At 35.3% G+C, this 20,344-nt stretch overlaps 1 protein-coding gene across 4 annotated transcripts in view; it reads right to left on the bottom strand.

Annotated features, from left to right (window-relative positions):
• Nucleotides 1–20,344, bottom strand: part of astn1 (astrotactin 1) — a 410,547-nt gene that overhangs the window by 285,654 nt on the left and 104,549 nt on the right. The window lies entirely within an intron of this gene.

The raw sequence follows: 20,344 nt of genomic DNA, 5'->3' as shown, positions 1-20,344 counted from the left end.
GGTGGGTTTCTTTTGATCGCCCCCTGACATTTTAAAGAATATCACAACAAACGTGTCAAGTACAAAAACCTCATTCGTTTCACGAGGTGTGTGCACAGTCAGCAAAGGTCCGCGACTTGGCAACAGGCGAAATAATAAATCAGCCGTAACAATTTAAGTTTCTTCTCCCACTACACAACTATAGAAAATTGTACTGTACAAATTGTATTGTACAAAACAATTAATTATTTTCAAGTATACATAATATATGCCATATATTAACTTGCATCTTTAAGGTCATATGTAATTATCAAATATGTTCATTCTTTAGATATACTAATACACACAGTAAAACATATAAGCTCAAAAATAAAAAAAGAATCACATTGCAGTGTGGTTTAATAAAACTGATCTGTAAGTATTTAAACTAAAAACTGCTCACAGAACACAAACTTACCAAACAATCAACTAAACTGAAATAGTGAAAACAGAAATCCTAATAAATTGATAAAGTGCTTATTAATCAAAAATAAAATTGGCATATCAACTAAGGAGTAAACAGGCATATGGAACTGAATATCCTGATTAAAGAAAACAAAATTACTAAAAAAATAAAAACTAACTAAAAGTCTGCAGAGACAAAAAAAACTTAACCCAACTGTACACTTTAAACCTCATTTAAAATCCACATCAATGTGTATGTGTTATTAATATTTTAAAACATGGGGGCAAACAAAAAATGTATTGCACTTTTAATCTTTTGATGCTTTTAAACCTTTTTTTTTATCATGGACTCATATATCCAGTTCTGTTTGCTTGATTGGATTTAAAAAGCTCTTTTTAGCCACAGTTAATTTATGCAGAATTCAAATGTGTGTGTGTGTGCTTCAGAAAGAAATTTTCAGCAGTTTCAAAGGTATTACATCAGTTTTCTAGTGGTGTATGATCAATTACTAAAAACCCCCACAACAGCTTAGAAAAAAAAGTACAGAAAAATTAATAATTTATTATAATAACCCATACTTCAACACAACATATTACATAAATTATGTACGCATGTAATAATCAGAATTATTTTAAAGATATATGTAACTGTGTACAGTAAGAGCATTTACAGTATCTGAAAAAAACATGAAGCATAAAGTTGTTTTCTGTGCATTTTAAAAATATGATTATAGTTGTAACTAATTATAGCGGTTCAAGAGTGCACAGAAATTCCCTTTTAACCACTACAGGAAGGTGTGAACCTACAGTGAACATGCTCCTAAAGACAGCTAGATAAAAACCATACCAAGGCAGCGGCCACATACAGCACCAGATCCAATAGATAATTAGTTTTGCGTAATTCGATTTCCTTTGGGTCCATCACTTTGAATTAGCCAAACAAGCAAAATGTAACTTCACTGCAGAGAAAATTAGGGAAGGCTGCATGTTACAGACGGTTTAAAATTAGACCAGATGGGGTATCTCTTTATGAAGGAGAAACTATTAAGACCAAACAAAACCTCACAGTCCAGTAGCACGGAAAGATCTAATTGAATAAGCCAGTGGATACAAGTGATGCTATTTTCAGTTTGTCACATTCTTTAACAAGTTCTTTAAGCAGATGTCTTGTAAGTCGTAAATTCCTAAAACAGGTAATATTCATTCATTCAATTTCTTTTCGGCTTGGGTGCCTTTATTATCCGCCAACTTATCAAGCATATGTTTTGCACAGCGGAAACCCTTCCAGCTGCAACCCAACACTAGAAAACACTCATACACTCCCTGCATTCACACACATCTTTGGAATGTGGGGAAAACCGGAGCATTCGGAGAAAACCCACGTGAACACGGGACGAACATGCAAATTCTACACAGAAATGCCACGGTGATGGCTTAAAACACGTCGCTATTGATTCTGTAATTTTCCTTATCAATAAGTATGTTTTGTTTTGTTTTTTTATGCAAAGAATAGCCAGCCTTCACACGAGGAAATGTAACTACGAGGAAATGTAACTATTTTACGCTTTGCCAGTTTAGTGGCTAATTTGTTTAAATTCGTACAAATTCAGTAGTTCGAAAATGTACGATTTTAAAAAGGAGGCGTGGCACCTCATACTAAACTGTATGGATGAGTTCATACAAATTCATACAACTTAGCCACTAAATCAAAAAGCTACGAATTGCAGTGAGATCGTGTTGGGATAGCAATATCGTTTGTTCGTCATATAATTCATAGGGATAGTTCACCCCCTAAAAATGTCACCCTTGAATTTTTCCAACTACCTTGAATTTTTTTTTTTTTTTTTTTTTTTGAACACAAAAAAATATTTTTTTGGAAGAATTTTGAACATCTGTAACCACTGACTTCCGTACTATTTGTTTTTCTAACTATGGATGCCAATGATTACAGGTTTACAACATTATTCAAAATAACTTATTCTGTCTTCAAAACAAACAAACAAAATCAAGGGTGAGTAAATTTTCTGAATTTAAAGTTTCATTTTTGGGCGAACTATCCCTTTAACTTAGATTAATACTTTATGTGATATACTTCTATAAAACAAAAAAGTAAAAGTAAAAGTTACTTTAGTTATTATACAAATTATGAATGCTTTAAAAGTTTTTTTTTTTATAACAACTCATACCTTTACTGTCACCTTTTTCTAAAATTATAACAGAATTATAAATGTGTGTGTGTGTTTTTTGTTTGTTTGTTTGTTTGTTTTTTTACTGTTAGTTGGTTTGTTTTTGCTCTATTTTAATCATTTGAATAAAATCAATATCGTGATAAACAAAGGCTACATCTCAATTTAATGTGAATTTCGGAATTTCAATTCATCTATACCATTGTCTTTGCACTGTGGGGGAAACCAAAGCACCCGGAGGAAACCCACACAAACACAGGGAGAACATGCAAACTCCACACAGAAATGAAATCTGAAAAAAAAAAAAAAAAAAAAAAACAGAAATGCCAACTGACCCAGACAGGACTCGAACCAGCAACCTTCTTGCTGTGAGGCGATTGTGCTACCCACTGTGCCACTGTGACGCAATTCATTTTTATTAATATTTTTATTATGAATATTACCTCAATAATGATTTATTTTATTGTATTTCACAAAATGTAATATGTTTACAATTCATCAGGATGATCTGAACAGAAGACAATTTATTGTCAGGAAAATATTGAAGAAAGCAACTCTGCAGAGGATGATGTTTCTGCATCTCTTCATGATAAATCACCTCAGTCTCTGCCGGTAAAAATCAATGCAAAATCTGCGTCACAATCTTTTGTTTAAAAATCTCATTGACTTTCATGCCTCTGAAAGCATGAGAATGATAAATAATTGTGATTTCTTTTGACTAAACTTTTTTCTTTTCTTTTGTTTATTTGTTTGTTTCTGTGCAACTGTGTGTGATGTGAGGCCAGGGGACTAGGCCAATATTAATCAGTGGGTTATTGTAGGACAGTTTTCCAGATGGGCCTTTATCTGATCTAGGTGGCGTTTGCAGAATAAATGAGAAAGCCAAGAGGAAATGCCCTTTCCGTTCAAGGGTGGATGTGGGCATAAAACAAGGTATTATCAAGCACTTAAACTCTAAGTGCGTTGCAATGGTAGAACCCACAGGGATAAAAGGGATTTACTGAACTGGTCATGACTCCCATGTTTTATTGTCTAATTTATTACGCTTCCTCCATTAAATGCTATTTGGTGCCAATATCCGCCATGTTTGCCATCCAAGCATGGACAGTATCCAGATCAACCACAATCCAGAAAGTAAGTGAATATTTGTCATGTAGTATTATTGATTTTTTTAATATATCCCACATGGAAAGAACCTATAGAACCTATATAAACATATATATTTTAATATAAGTTTTTAATATATGTGACATACGTTAAGATTAAACCGATATTAATCTTATATCAAAACCTATATTAAAACATATGTTTATCGAGGTTCTTTCCTTGTGGGCTCTTATTTGTCATAGTTAAATTCCATAACATGCCAATTTCACACATGCATACGTTTTTCTTCTTTTATTTTCTTTTTTCTTAGTTACTGCCTTAATAATAGAAGATATGAGCTAGGCATCATGTTTAACAGTTTCCAAAGTAAGCTATATGGGAGACATATCTTGTATGCACATAAAGAGCTTATATGTGGATATAAAGAAGCAATACAGGAGACTTATATGGCCTGTATATGCACATATATGCACCTCAATTTTGCCTATATGTGGCATACATGTGCATATATGCAGTCTATGTATTATCATAAATGTGCATATATACTGCATAAATGTTTCATTTATGCGCATATATCCTCATACCTGTTCTTTCCAAGTGGGATTTTATTATTGGTATTACTACTAGTATTACTAAAATTAAAAGTGCCTGTAGAAGATCTACAGATTTAAGAATTAAGGTCTTTACACATTGATGTCCAAAATGTTTGAATTGAATGCAAAAAAGTCACATAAACAAACCTTGCACACTGAGTCCGATCCAATACGAAAAAATGTAAACATTTTGAAGTCAGTTCTAACAGTGATGCTTTGCTCTCCTCTCTTCTCCGAAGTAGAAAAAAATAAAGAGGAAAATGCTTCATATTGTGTCCATACAATGCTTTATTGCGGATGGAGAGTTTAGCTCATATTCAAAGAGCTTCATTATGATTATCCCGAAATGCAAAGTTTATTTCAGGAAATCAGTGGAATTTTGATACATTGCTTTTGATAGTTCACACATTCACGTACATAAATAAATCCTAAAGAGAGACTGGCAGAACCAATAGACATTATAATAGTCGGTGTCTGCGTTGACGTGTCAAAGTAATTGACATAAAGCAGACCTTGCTTACTGTTATAATGTCTATGAGCAGTATGTCAAATGTATGGACACACATATACACCCACACACAGACACACATTAAGCAACGCCAGTCACTGAATCAAGCATACAGGGGTTCTCAACTGTCCGCCACATTCTAGTGGAAAGTTTTGGATTTAGTATGCAATAACCTTTAGTATTTCTTCATTTCTTTGTATTTTTAGTTTACTTCCTTAATACATGCAAGCAGCAACCTCCTGGTGTCCTTCGTGAAACCAATATGGAAGTAAATGAAACTGCAATTCGTTGACTGGCCACTTGGGGTTTGCTCCAAAAACAGGTAATCATTATTATAAAACAAAATAATAATAATATTTTGACTTTTGATCATTTTTATCTAAAACGACTTACAAATGAGAATAAAGGAAGCACTTCAAATAACCAGAGAACATAATACTGTATGCTATTTGCATTTTTTATATTAATATTGAGTCCTTATAATAGGGTGTTTAAAAAAAACGGGTCTGGTGCATAAAGAGGAAAGAGTGTTTCCTACAGGTGGTTTGTCAACCCCACTCACCTGCAAGAAGCACACTCAGAATTGTGCAATGTTTTCCTATAAATATGGATTGATATTTAAAATGTGTCTGGGGCAAAAATCCCTGAGATCTGCACTCTGGATGTGTTTGTCTTGGCAGATCCCGTTCAGAAACTGAACTCACAGAGACAAGCTGCTTTCATTGCTAAAGCAAGAGTCTCGGTTTGCCGCACTCAGGAATTGCTTTCTTTTCAGAATCAAGAAATCAGAGGGCTGAGCGAGAGGGCCACGTGAGCTCACGTCAGACGTGATCCAACGTACCTCACTTACCCTTCAGCGAAACGATTCCCCTTCAGTGTGGTGCTGTCAGGCATGGTCTGAATAGTAATCTTATCTAGATCCTCACCAAGACTGTGAAAGAATCTGGTTTTTAGTTATCAGACCAGGAGGATCCAGTCCCCTATCAGTTACTGTGATTATTCACCTCCATCAGACACCAACTCTGTTCAGTCCTAAAGTTCACAAGAAAGTTCGCAGTGTCACTCCTCACACTCCAAAGGTAGCAAAAAGAAGGGGTGCAAGAAGTTTGATCCCCTATATTGAAGCAGTTGCCACACATCTTCACAGATCTTTGGCCTGCGAATGGAAAACTAAGACTATTTATTTTACATGTGTTTCTCAGCAGATGCTTTTATTCATCACATTTTTATCCTTTTCACACCTTTAATTAAAACAGGAACACTTCGACCTTTGTGTCCAAGGTCTACTATGCAGCTGGCCAAGTGGAGTACACGCTCTATACCATTGTGACCCCGGTGGCTACTACAGGATCAACCCATGTACTCAACAAGCAATGGCTATTCTAATGGTCCTTGAGTGCCACCTGAGCCTTAACCTAACATAGATCAAGTACACTAACAAGGCAGCCGTCCAAGATTGAATATTCCCTGTTGGTTAGTTTAGTCCTGCAATGGATACTTTGTGGAATGAAGAAGAAGATTCAAGACATGCACTACCCTGTGCCTTAACACTGCAGCTTGGCTGCCACTTTGGGTCGCTGTTACCACCTGCTCAGCCTCATTCTAAGTCAGAGCCTGAGCTCCAACAGTGCCACCAAGGGTGCCAAGCAATAGTTCTTTTCTAAGTGCCCAGGTAAAGCTGGACTCTAATCTGCTGAATCAGCCCTGATGCATCATTAGCAAAGAGGAAAGGTCTAATTTCGCTGCTGCCAAACCATTCTCTAACAAGTCTCATTTTTTAATTGTTCAGTTCTGAGCGCTGGCAGCTTTGTGTTTGCAGTGAAAATGTGATAACCCTACCACCACCTAATACTTTTTACCTAATTACCTAATACTACTACTAGTAGTACTACTACTACTACTACTACATTAAACTAAACAAGATAATGAGGGGGGAGACAATGCATAACCAAAGTACCTAATGACTACAATTTACCCGAAGCTTGTGTTGGCAAATCTACTAGAGGTCGCTGTCTACATTTTTAAGAATTGTTATTGGGCTGTTGTATTTATACATGCTATTTTTATGTTCTTTTGCAGATAAAAAAAAAAAAGACTTGCCTTACATACATTACCTTGCAATTAACTGAATTAAACCCTTGCCTAAACCCAACTGATAGTGTTTTCAAAAGCAAACAAGAAGAGAAAAGCATTGCGTGGCCACATGTTTTAAACTAGGGGTGTCAAAATCAATTGTTTCTTCGATTCACTGCAATATAGATGCGTAGAGTTCGGTATCAGTTCAGTTATAGATCATAGCCGGTTATTACGCACTGACGTCATTTATCTCATATGCGTTATATTGCGGTAGCTTATGGCGAGGGAGGAGAGCGCAAGTGATTAAAACACTCCAACTACCTAATACATAAATGCACAATTCACTGCATGTATGTTTACTAGACAGTCTGTCACTGACACTGAAGTTACAGCAAAAGCCCCAATTTCACTGCTGGAGAAAATGAAAGTAAACTCAATTTCTGCTTCTCTCTCTCTCTGTCTTTCACTCACTGTGGACATTTGACCAGTTGCTGTGAGGTAACGTTTCCTCTCCTCTCAGCTAGTACAGCGATACAGACATGAGCTTGTATGCATAGTGAATTTTCTCCTCCGCATCTATCATGGATCAGCTGTGATCGCCACTGCTGTTTATCAGACACACTGATCGGTGAACAGAGCATTAGAGCCAATCATAGCCGTTTCTGTTGTGCATGTGACCAATCATAGAGTAATAACTCATACGACAAGGCTCAGAAAGCGAGTGGGATATTTACATTTGTTTATTTGGTGCTCATGTCGTCTGTGCATGTACTTGGGTTTTTAAAGGTACAGTTCATGCATCTGACTGTCTGCATTAGAGGACAATATTGTAATACAAATTTTAATACAAGAAATTTTGTGCTGTGAAATAAAATTAAAAATTGTGTATAAAGTGGGTTTTGGATTAAAACAAATTCATGGTCTTGGTGGTCTACTGTGAAGACCACCAAGTGCTTAAGAAGTGCACACATGGGAGGGTGGGTATTAACCAGGACGTATTACTCAATATTCATAGACCTTTCATCTTAATGTCCATGTCAACTACGTCATAAACACCCACCCCTCAGAAGAGTTTCAGACTGCAGTGTACAGTACCCTGAAATAACTATTCCAGGAGCGTTATTCTCGTGGCTACCTCAGAGATTCATCTTTCACCGCTTTTAACATTGCTTGCCCCTCTTTCCAGCATTCTTAGCCATTGGTTACATTCATGCAGCCTAGGGCCCTTGGGAAGGAGCTCAACGTAAAGATATATCACTTTCCTCTTATGGCTGCTAACAGGGCAGAAACTCAAATCTCCAGCAGGTCTGTTTTATAAATGGAGTTGAGCTTTCAGGATGTTTATACCTTTGCATCCTGTGCTTGCTTTGCAGGTGCCTGCAGAGATGCATAGTTGAGATAGAAGTGAGAGAAACAACAACATGCAATGATTTCAAAAAGGTCAGCGGTTTGGGACTTAGTGCAGCTGTTGAGCTCAGGAAACAACTTTCTCCACATAAAATACCCATTATCAGTTCAGTCTAAGCAAATACACCAGTTATATACATTCAAGAAAAAGACACACATGGAGGAAAATAGAAAGTGTTTTACGGCTGCACATTATATTGTTTCAGCTTTAATTAAGCAATGTGTGCATTAGAGGATGACATGGCAGTGAATTTTCACTCCTGTCCTGTCCCACTCCCACAGAAAGAAATTTTGTCAAGTCCCACTCCCAGACCAAAGTAAAAAAAGATATTATATATATATATATATATATATATATATATATATATATATATATATATATATATATATATATATATATATATATATATATATATAGATATATAGATAGATAGATATATAGATAGATAGATATATAGATAGATAGATATATAGATATATAGATACATAGATAGATAGATAGATAGATAGATAGATAGATAGATAGATAGATAGATAGATAGATAGATAGATAGATAGATAGATAGATAGATAGATAGATAGATAGATAGATAGATAGATAGATAGATAGATAGATAGATAGATAGATAGATAGATACATTTTTTTTATTTATATGAATTTCGGAATTAATTTAGAGTAAAATGGCTCATTTGAATTCTGCCAAAGGCATTCAGAATATGTGTGCTACCCAAATAATAAGTCTTTGAGAACGGGTTTCTCAAGCCAGGTGGTACGTTAGACTAGAGGCTCATCTCCTGTTTCCGAAATGCATTACAAACTGCTTGAGAAACTGTTCTACTTTGATAATTGGAGATGAAAATAACTGATGTTCAATAAGATGTTCTTTTGTTTATTAACAAATTTTGAAATGTAGGCCCATAAGCTCGAAACAGCGATTTTTGATTACCTTAATCCATATGAAGTCATAGCTGAACCAAACAGAAACGGAATTAGCACATGTGAAGTATGCAAATATTAATGGCATTATTGAAGTAAACAACCCGATCAACCTGATACTGTTGTTTTGACATCTTTATACTACCCATCAGATTACGCTACCAACACTATTATGCTATTTGTATGGTTCTGAGGTTGGGGTTAGGGATTAGGTAGGTTAGGGCGATATTACAGCTTCATATCACACTAATCCACATTAAAACTTACACTGGTAGCAAAATCTAAAGGGTAACATATTGCGTCATCAAAATGTGCAACATACTTTTTAAATGGGAGGTAGGACAAATCGACAGAACACCGCCATGTAGGACTTTGGCATATTTTCCGACAAGATCCACACACGCAGCTATCAGTAAAGGACTACACACACACACACACACACACACACGCACGCACGCACTCACTCACACACAGCGCAAAATGCTGAAGTTTTTTTGCTTTCCATTTGGCTTGCGTTATTAAATTCCATAACACTCTCACCAGTCCTTACTCCTTATTTGCGTCGAATACCCCAGTTTGTAACGGGAGCATGAATGAAATGTTCATGAGTTATAGTGAAACTGCCATACTGCAGTTAAAGTCAGGCATCCTGTTGAGTTGAGTCAGAAGGGCACTTTTTTGTCAGACGACTCACCGGTCAGGTATACATCTGCGCTAAAATATCAAGGTGAAAGTCACCATAGCTTGCATAGAATAGACCTAGCTCCAAACCCAATTTTGAGCATAGATTAACAGCAATATATTTTTTATTATAAATCTGTTTTGTTTAAATGCACTAAAATACATTGCTTACATTCATGAGAAATAGATAAAATGGGGTGCACTCAATTATGCTGAGCACTGTATATACAATGAAAGCCATAGTGTTTTATTTTACATTTGATTATGCAATTTGTGTACCTGAATATTGAAAACTCCCAGAAAACCATAAAGCCAAGTTTACTTCATTTTTAGCGTTGCTTAACCATTTTATAAATATTATTGATTGACTTATTACATTTTACGCAAATGCTCTTCCCTGCAAAATAATTCCAATCAATCAAAAATATGAATTTGTTTCCAAATACAACTATACCCAACATCGGATGAAAATGTTCTCAACATGTATCGCAGAAAAATAAAACATCACAATGTCATTTTTTCCAATATTGTGCAGCCCTAATGTGTTTCCTCTCTCACCCCATCGGCTCGCAAAGTGTTTGTCAAGTAACTATTTTATTGGCTGTTAGCCAATGCGAAAAGAATTGATTTCCGCTTTATTGCTTTAGCTCTTCTTCTTATCCAATTCCGAATCCAACTTAATGCCACCCTACCGGTTTTCTCTGAAACACTATCTTCTAATATTCCCAGATGAGGGGAAAATTCAACATGCATTCTTCAGCTGGAGAAAAAAAAAATAGCACTGTTTACCAAGAGCTACATCAGCACAAGGTGTGATGTTCCATTTTATAGGCAACGGAGAGAAAGAAAAAACAAAGAAAGGCTTTAATCACATCGTAAATTCTGGATTTATTAGCTCAGACCAACATAAAAGATTGTCTGAGACATTAATCCATGAGCCAGATTATTGCTGCAGCAACAAAGGAGGAAAACCACAGGAATCTGTCTCAATTCAAGAGGTCATTAAGTGCATTTCTTTTAAAATTTAAATGTGAAAAATAATAGAATGCATAAAGGATTTGTAATTTTATTTTATTTTTTTATATCGACACATTCTCTCAGATGGATTGCTTTGTTCACTGTATCATTATTAACCACATACATTCATATTGCCTGTTATATATATATATATATATATATATATATATATATATATATATATATATATATATATATATATATATATATATATATATATTTTTTTTTTTTTTTTTTTTTTTTTTTTTTTTTTTTCCAGAGATGGGTTGCAACTAAAAGGGAATCCACTGCGTAAAACCTATGCTGGATAAACTGGTGGTTCATTCTGCTGTGGCAACCTTAGATTAATAAAGAGACTAAGCTAAAAAAAAATGTATTGAATAAATGAATGTTAACCTTTTTTTTTACCATGATAAGCACATTTCCTTTTTTATTGACTTTCATTGTATCAATCACAGAGGGCCACAGTTTTAGCTAAAGTTTCTTTTTTAATATAGAAGAAGAAGAAAAAGAAGAAGAAGAAGAAGAAGAAGAAGAAGAAGAAGAAGAAGAAGAAGAAGAAGAAAAAGAAGAAGAAGAAGAAGAAGAAGAAAAGGAAGAAGAAGGGGAAAAATCACCTACTGTACATCTTAAATGGCTGGTGGTAAGTAAATTAACAGCACATTTTCATTTCTGGATGAACTATTCCCTTTATGATGGATGAAATTACTCATAATACTTAAAGTGATGAAATCATACTGGAATATTTCTCAATGAAATAATACAGGAAGCTGAAAATCTTAAGGATGCATTAGCTCAATCAATACTGTAATTACGTTAGCCTCATATATCTCTCAACCGACATTCAATACTGGATGTCTGTGGCTTATCAACACTAAAAGATCTAAAGAGAGTATGCGATTCAATTATATCTGATATTTTTGATTCAACTTATCACTTAACAAAAAAAATATACAATTAATATATATTATATATTCATTAATTTCCCTTCGGCTTAGTCTCTATTTCAGAGGTCACCACAGTGGAATAAACTGCAAACTATTCCGACATATGTTTGCAGTACTGGGAAATATCTATACACACTTATTCACTCACACACACTCAGACACACACACACACACTCACTCACACACACACACACACACACACACACACACACACACGCACACGCACACGCACACGCACACGCACACGCACACACACACTCAGGCAATTTATATATGAGCACAATCACATGAGTAACAGTGCGATAGGGCTGTATATCGGCACTATACAGCCATATCGCACTGCTACTTGTGGGATATTGCGTTTATACAACAGTTCGATGGCATAATTGTGCGTATAAAAAAGAAAATCAAACACGGAGAGTCTCAAAAACCCTTTTGTACTAGGAACTATTTTCTTCTGCCACTCTGCAGCTGATGGTCAAAACAGCGGAAACTGCTGCTACTGCACCGTCACTGTAGAGCTAGTTTTTGAATGATTCTCTAGCTTTTTATCTAAGTGATGTGAAAACAGGTTATTTTTGCTCACATTTTAAGATTATAAGGCTAAACGACATGAAACATGAAACTACTCTGTTCCAATTACTATGACCATTTATGTGAAGCTGCTTTGACACAATCTATATTGTAAAAGCGCTATACAAATGAAGCTGAATTGAATTGAAATGCCATTTTTCTACAAAGATTTTCCAGTATTTCTCTGTTGCAATCAGGATTATATAATAATTAACCGCGAAAAGGCCAGAGCAAAGCAAAAAACTACCAGTTTCTGTGGTATAAATACAGCACTACAAAAAACAATAAACAGAGAGATTGACTCAAAATGTCACTTACCTAATTACAATTATTTGTTCAGCCATATTTGAAATTTACGCTAAGAAAATGCTGTTTTTCTCAACTAAGCACTTACAGTATTATGCGGTGTCTGTCACCATCTTGTGGCCAAACATCAACCGTCACTTTTTTTGTCTGCACAGACAGGCTGATGTTTGCCGATGAACTAAATCCGATGCTTCGAAATGATAAAAATGTAAAAATAGACACTGAGCAAAAAATTTACTACATAGTTGCAATCAAAACACCTACATTCTCAACTAAAAAAGCCTCAAAAGTACATTATGGTGTCGAACACCAGCAATATTTGTCAAACTGTAGTGTCCTCTGCTTGTCGCTGTATGTGAGCAGAGTAATACACACGGGTGAAGGGTAAAGAGGCTATACTAGTGCTGTTATTTGCAGAATATCACATGGCTATCAGCCAAACAGATTCAAGAACTAGACAGAACTGATGTATATAATATAATATAATATAATATAATATAATATAATATAATATAATTTTATCAAATGTATGGCCTATTTTGAGGGGATAATTTTATCATCTCTCATATTTTTCTTTCAAGCTTTAGTCATTTTTAAACATTGTTGTGTTCAAACGACAAAAAAAAAAAAAAAAAAAAGGTTCTACTATTGTGTTAAATCCAGGACACAATACCATCTGTTTCTGTTGCCAAATTAAGAATGGCTGTCAGGTGTTGTGATATAGATGCAATGAGGACTGTGTTACACGAGGTGCCCGTCTTTCCACCCAGCGTGTGCAAATCACCGCAAGGGCACAGCGCAGCTGAGCCAGCCATCCGCAGAGAGATAAACCACTGGGGAACAAGCTTCAGGCTGGCAAATGGGAGAAACAGGGGTCAGGAGCCGCCTATGGATGTTCAGGCTTGCTGAGTAGTGCAAATTGCAGCTTGTAAAATGTCCAGCTGAATGGAGGGGGGCTGGAGGTAGTGAGCTAGAGCTAAACAAAAATAACGTAAAATGAAATAAATCCCTATTGAGAATACAGCCACCTCGGAAAACATATTAGCACAAATAAAGTGGAAAAAAGCTTGCTAAATTTCTAAAGTGGCAGAGAAGTGCTGTATTTGATTATAGGTGGGATTTGGTGGCTTGTTCGTTTAGACACCCTTTATGGCAAGCTATATTAACATTTGATCTTTGACACTTGAACAGCCATGGGATAAATTCTACCCGTTGCTGTTTTTCAATTGTGCGTAAGTGACTTTCAATAAAACATTCAAGTTACTGACTTTTATTCTAATTGTTTTATTTACAGTTCCCTGATGTTTAAAATTGTTTAGTAAACCAGATAATACAAATAAGGCATTTATACCTTTAAGCACCAATGCGGGTCAGATTTACCCACTATATAATGTATGTATTTATGCACCCATTATGTTTTAATTTTGTACATTGCAACCTTTTACTCACTCAGTTAGTCTTTACCATGAATAAATAATTAAACAAATAAAGTCACAGTTAGTAATAAGGTGATTTCTATTGGTAGTAAAAGCACAAAACACTTTGAATGATGGAGAGTCTTATGATAGCAAATAAGTGATGGGTCCAGCTGGGTCACCTCAGTATCAGACATCTCTGACAGCCATCAAGAGCTTTCAAGATCAAATTCAGATGCTTTAGCCTACTCGTGAATGTTCAAACAGTATTGGTGTTGTTCTCTTATTTAAACTATACATTTTATGAAAAAAAAAAAAAAGTTATCAATTAAGTCAGGCTGTGCACTTGTACTTGTCATTGAATTTGTCATTACCATTTGCAGTGTGGCAAATTATTGTTCTTTATTGTCTATAAGCTATTTTAGCCTGATTTTATGAGGATATTTCAGTATTTTATGTTTTGTCTGTTTAGTGATTTAATTCATACGAGTTCAGTTGTACAAAAAATGTACAATTTCAAAAAGAAGCCGCACCCAACCCTGGGCCTTGTATAGATTGTATGAATTCATACAAATTAGCCACTAACTTAAAAAAAGTTACAAATTGCAGTGAGATTCTGTTGGCTATTTTAATAGTTTAAATAACATAGGTTGTCTTAACATATGATTTACAACATTTCATTATAATTTTACATCACAAATATATATATTTATTTCTAAATCTCAGCAGACTTGTTTAGCTTATAGCCTATTGATATGAAAGTGAAAATACAAGCAAAACAACAGAACAAAAATATAATTGATGACAAGACAATCATTTCATGACTACAGACATACCTTTGTTAACATAGTGGCATAATACAGCGAAATGATGTTTGTTTGTTTTTTATCCCTTTCTAAACAGAATTCATAGGTAAAATTTACCCACACTGGCAGTTTTAGGTATATAACAACTCCAAGCAGTTCTAGTGCTAAAACATACTATCTATGTTCATCACAATTTTTTTTAGACATTATCGTCTTTAAATGTTGATTGTTGTGCTTATTCTTTAGTTACTTTTGATTATTCATTACATACTTGTTCGTAATTAATAAATACTTCTGTAAAAAAAAAATAAAATGACAAACCTATTGTTCGGTTATGACAATCCTGAAAATTTTTGTGTGTACTATATTTTTAGGTACAGTACTAGTAACTAATAACTAAGACATTGAAAGTAACTAGATTTCAGTATTTTTTTTAATTAGAGAATAATACTTGCAATTCACTTGATACTAATACTTCTTAAATAGACACTTATTCAATTGATATTCGTACAAACTAAAAACTGTAGCAATAGTGTATAAAGCAAGATTTATCTTGGACAATAAATCAATGTATGTATTATTTAACACACTTATGTTGCCATATGAGTTATTGTGTTGAAATTTGGGGGAATACATATAAATCTAATTTATGATCCTGATGTACATTCATTCATTTATTCATTCATTCATTTCCTTTTCGGCTTAGTCGCTTTATTAATCTTGAGTCACCACAGCGCAATGAAACGCCAACTTATCCAGCATATGTTTACACAGCGGATGCCCTTTCAGAAATTAATTCAAACACATACACTATGGAGAATTTAGCTTATTTCATTTACCTTACAACATGTCTTGTGTGGGAAACCGGAGCACCCGGAAGAAACCCACACGAACACAGGGAGAATATGCAAACTCCACACAGAAATGCCAACTGACCCAGCCGGGGCTCAAACCAGTGATCTTCTTGCTGTGAGGCGATCATGCTACCCACACCACCGTGACGCCATCTTCGTGTACAATACAAAACACTTTAAAAAATGTGTGTATGTCTGTGTGTTGTGTGACATATTGGAACAGCCTGGAAAAGATTCTCAAACAATGTCAGGATATTAACTAATGTAAAATGTTGTATAAATACTTATTATTAAAGAAATATAATGATTAATAGAGATGATTGTAAAAATAAGGAAAATGTTAAAAAGTGTAAAACATATTGAACTTATTTTTCAATGTGGAAGTGTGCTCGTTTTTTTGCAATTGTTTTAGAACTACCGATTCAGCTATAAACCGCAGAAAACGGTCAAATTACTTGCTCTACAAACAATGATTTTGCATGATTATACAAACAAAGCAGATATGTTGTGGTAATGGGGTGGGGAAAATTATACGCTTGTGCTTCATCCTGCTCCATTTCCACAATGTTGAAATGTATTTTGTTTAAATAATTGTTTTGATGTAATTGATTTTTCTGTTTGAAACAAAAAAATAAATAAATAAAATAAAATCAACTTCAATAAATTTGGATTAAGTATAGAGAAATTTTGAGTTCTTGCTGCATGGTAGCAACTCTCATGAACCGGTACTGGGTAATGATCCTGGTGTTGGAAACCCCTGATCTAATAAATGCATACAAATTAATAAGTACAATTTTCTATTAAATAATCATTAGTATCTGATAAATAAGAACATGTAATAAATAAACTTTATCCTGAAAAGCCACTAATAGCTGCAAATGAATAAGTACTAGTTCTTATTGAAAATATATAAAGTATGTACAGTACTAGCATGAAAAATCTACTAGTATGGCTTATTCGTTGAAACAGCTTGCCACAAACTCCCCCTACAGTTGAGTCAATTGCTCATCTATTACAGATGCCCAACGACAGCTTGGGTAAGCGAGCCACTGCTGCTTTCAATAGGTTACACATTAACCCCTAAAGGGAAAAATTATAACCTGAGATGGACAAAAACATTTTCAATTTACAGTGTGGCCTTTGCGATAACAGCTGGAGATAGGGGGGCGAAGAATAGGTGGTTAAAAAAGAAGAAAAAGCCTCATCATAGTCAAAAATGACAGCACAGCTGGGCTTTCATCAAGGCACATTTGACGAGAGTTTATCCATCCGCAAACCCTAAACTATCATGGTGAGACTGCGAGCTTGGCGCAGAACGACCACCGCGCACCACTGAGCTGGGGAAAAAGCCCCAGCTGGCCTGAGGACTGCCACGTATGGCCCACAATAGACATGGACTGGTGACAGGTGTCTACACTGGCGGCTTGCTCTCTTTGGGACTGGCATCGCTGCAAAGCACTCAAGGAAGTGACATGATTTTAGGGGGTACTAGGTTTAGGAGCTTGCCCTCCGGCCGAGATGAGTCACAGCCAGAAGGGGACGCGGCGTAGGTACCATCTGTCACAGAAACTGCACCACCAGTGGAAAACTCCCACTTCTCTCCTACCTTGCAATAACACAGTCTGTGCTCCGAGAAAGAAAAAGAAGAATAAAAATGGCTAAACTATTGGCTGAGACGTGTGAAAAGGGTTTTGGCAAATAAATTATAATCTGGAGACGTTGAAAGCAATTTTGCACCCTGCGCAATTTGAATATGTTCATGTTGGTGTGTTTTTGAGAGTAAGTTGTGGATTCAAGGTCATCTGATAATTTTGCATTCAGAAAGTGTCAAGCCATGTACAGCAATGCAGCTATGACCTGTTTTGCTCCGATTTTTAAAATAGAAATGATCAATCACTTTTCTGCCTTTGAACGGTGTCCTGAGAAAGTTGGAGCAAGAACAATATCAGAGGACAACAGCAGCTAATCTAACAAGACTAGATCTCTGTCTTCCAGTTTCATTGATGTTTTAAGATTAAAGGTTTATGAGAGCCCTTATCAACATGTAACTAATGCTATAAAGCATTATATATATATATATATATATATATATATATATATATATATATATATATATATATATATACATATATATATATATATACATACATTTTTTTTTTTATTTATCTATTTAAACCAAATTTGAAACATTATATTATTATTGTTTTAACTTGATGAATCAGATATATTCTTAAAATTTAAGTCATTTATGTTCCTAAAAAGAATTGTAGAACAATAAAGATAACAAAACTACAAGTAACATGCAAATAATAAAAAAGTTATAGACTCTACAAATTTATAAATAAAGCATATACAAAAATATATATTACTGAGATAGTTTAGTCTTTATATGTTGTATTTTGTTTATTATATAAACATTTATATTTATTTCAATTTTAGCTATTTAATATGAATATAAATAAAATAAAAATTTGATTTTGCTTTGGCAACTAAAGCCGAAATACAATGTATTTCACTAAAATATTTGTAAAACTGGCATAAAGTTTAACATTTTATATTTTCTATTTTATTTCATGCTGTGTAAATATACAGATTCAATACACACACACACACACACACACACACACACACACACACACACACACACACACACACACACACACACACACACCAGTAAAAAAAAAATAATAATAATGGTGTTAACATAAATATAGTACAGTAGTAAAAGGTTTTTAAACCTATTTGTATCAACTTATCCCCAACTAAAATTATGACTGTCCATCTTTGTTTTAGCTTATCGATTACAAATTTGCTGTAAATAATAATACATTTCACTTCACAACACAAGACAAGATCCAAGTGTGATCCACCAGTCCTATTGCACACAACCCATGCTGAGCTGGGATCGAACCGGTGATTCTTTGTATAGGAGTCAGTTGCTCTGAAAAGGAGACTAAAGACAATGGCCTCTAGTGTCTGTCACTAGAGCACCTTTAGAGCTCAGAGGAGTGAGGTTTACCTCCTTAGCACTTCGCTAGCTAGCCTCAGTTACACTCACCCCCCTGAACCTCACTCCCATCCCAGATGAGTCATCAAGTGTAACCTACCAGTCTTACTGCCCCCATCTCACACTGAGCTGGGATCGATGCAGCTATTATTTGCATGGGAGTCAGTTACTCTAACAAGGAGGCTAAAGACCATGACCTCTAGCGTCTGTCGCTAGAGCACCTTTAGAAGTCAGAGGAGTAAGGTTTACCTCCTTAGCACTTCACTAGCTGGCCTCAGTTACACTCACCCCCTAAATCTCACTCCCATCAAATTACCGGTCTTACTACCTCCAACTCACGCTGAACTGGGATCAAACCGGCGATTCTTTGCATGGGAGTCGGTTGCCCTAACAAGGAGGGTAAAGACCATGGCCTCTAGCGTCTGTCACTAGAGCACCTTTTGAGGTCAGAGGAGTGAGGTTTACCTGCACAGCACTTTTGCTTGCTGGCCTCCATTACTAAAAGTTAATAAATAGATTGTTTTATATATACTTGTATATGATTTCTGACCCTTAAAGAAACAGATCGCCATTGTCTTGCAATCTTGGTGCAATCACCAAGAGCTAACATTTTAAGCTTAAAACTGTAATGTTCTTCTAAAGGAAAGAAATGTCACTCACATTTTTGGTTGAAAAGTCTCCCTTTAACGGCATTGGTTTCTCAATCATGCAGTGATTGCACACTCAATCTTGTTTGTGCATCTATTGTACGAATTATTAAGTAATTAATGACCCACATCCAATCTTTAAGCACTTCATGGTTCACAGCAATCAAACACACAGCCCTGTTTATGCCTAAATAACGTGCTGTCCTTCACGAAACAAGCATAATGCTCTGAGAAAAGAAAATAGTTTGGATCCCATTGCTCTCCTCAATGAGGCTGAATCATCTGCTGACTTCCTGCGTGTTGCCTTTAGAATACTAATAGCTATCTTTGTGTGGATATCAATGTCAGAGGCTGTGTTTGAGATAGGAGCTATGCAATATTCTTCAGCTTCTGAGAGATCATGCAGGGTTCGCTCAATAGAGGAGGCTTCCAAGAGCTTGCAGGAATCATATTCTGACAGGGATCTTTCAGTAATCAGTGGCTTTACACACAGATTCAACTAACCATCCGAAACAACTGCCATACTGCTCTAATGTGCAATTACAGGATTTGAAATTCAAGCAGCAGAGTAAATCCAGCAAAGCCTGGAGCATCCATATGTCCCTTTTGCTTTATATAGAAATAATGAGCCATTTGTGCGTTTCCTATTAAAATGTTTGCATACCCAACACTTGAATAACACAAACAACTCATTCATCCAACCTGCGTTCAGAGGTCTCCATTCATCTAAGCTACATCGCTAGTCACCGCTAACTCTGCCCCATACAATCCCCACTGCTGTTCAGCATGACGATTTACAAATATGGATTTTCCACTAATTATACTAAGTGTGTTTTAAAAGCTTTTAAAATCCG

The sequence above is a fragment of the Danio rerio genome, chromosome 2, assembly GCF_049306965.1.
Source record: "Danio rerio strain Tuebingen ecotype United States chromosome 2, GRCz12tu, whole genome shotgun sequence".
Lineage (NCBI taxonomy): Eukaryota > Metazoa > Chordata > Actinopteri > Cypriniformes > Danionidae > Danio > Danio rerio.
The sequence above is the reverse complement of the archived record's forward strand: the minus strand, read 5'-3'. Positions and strand labels throughout refer to the sequence as shown.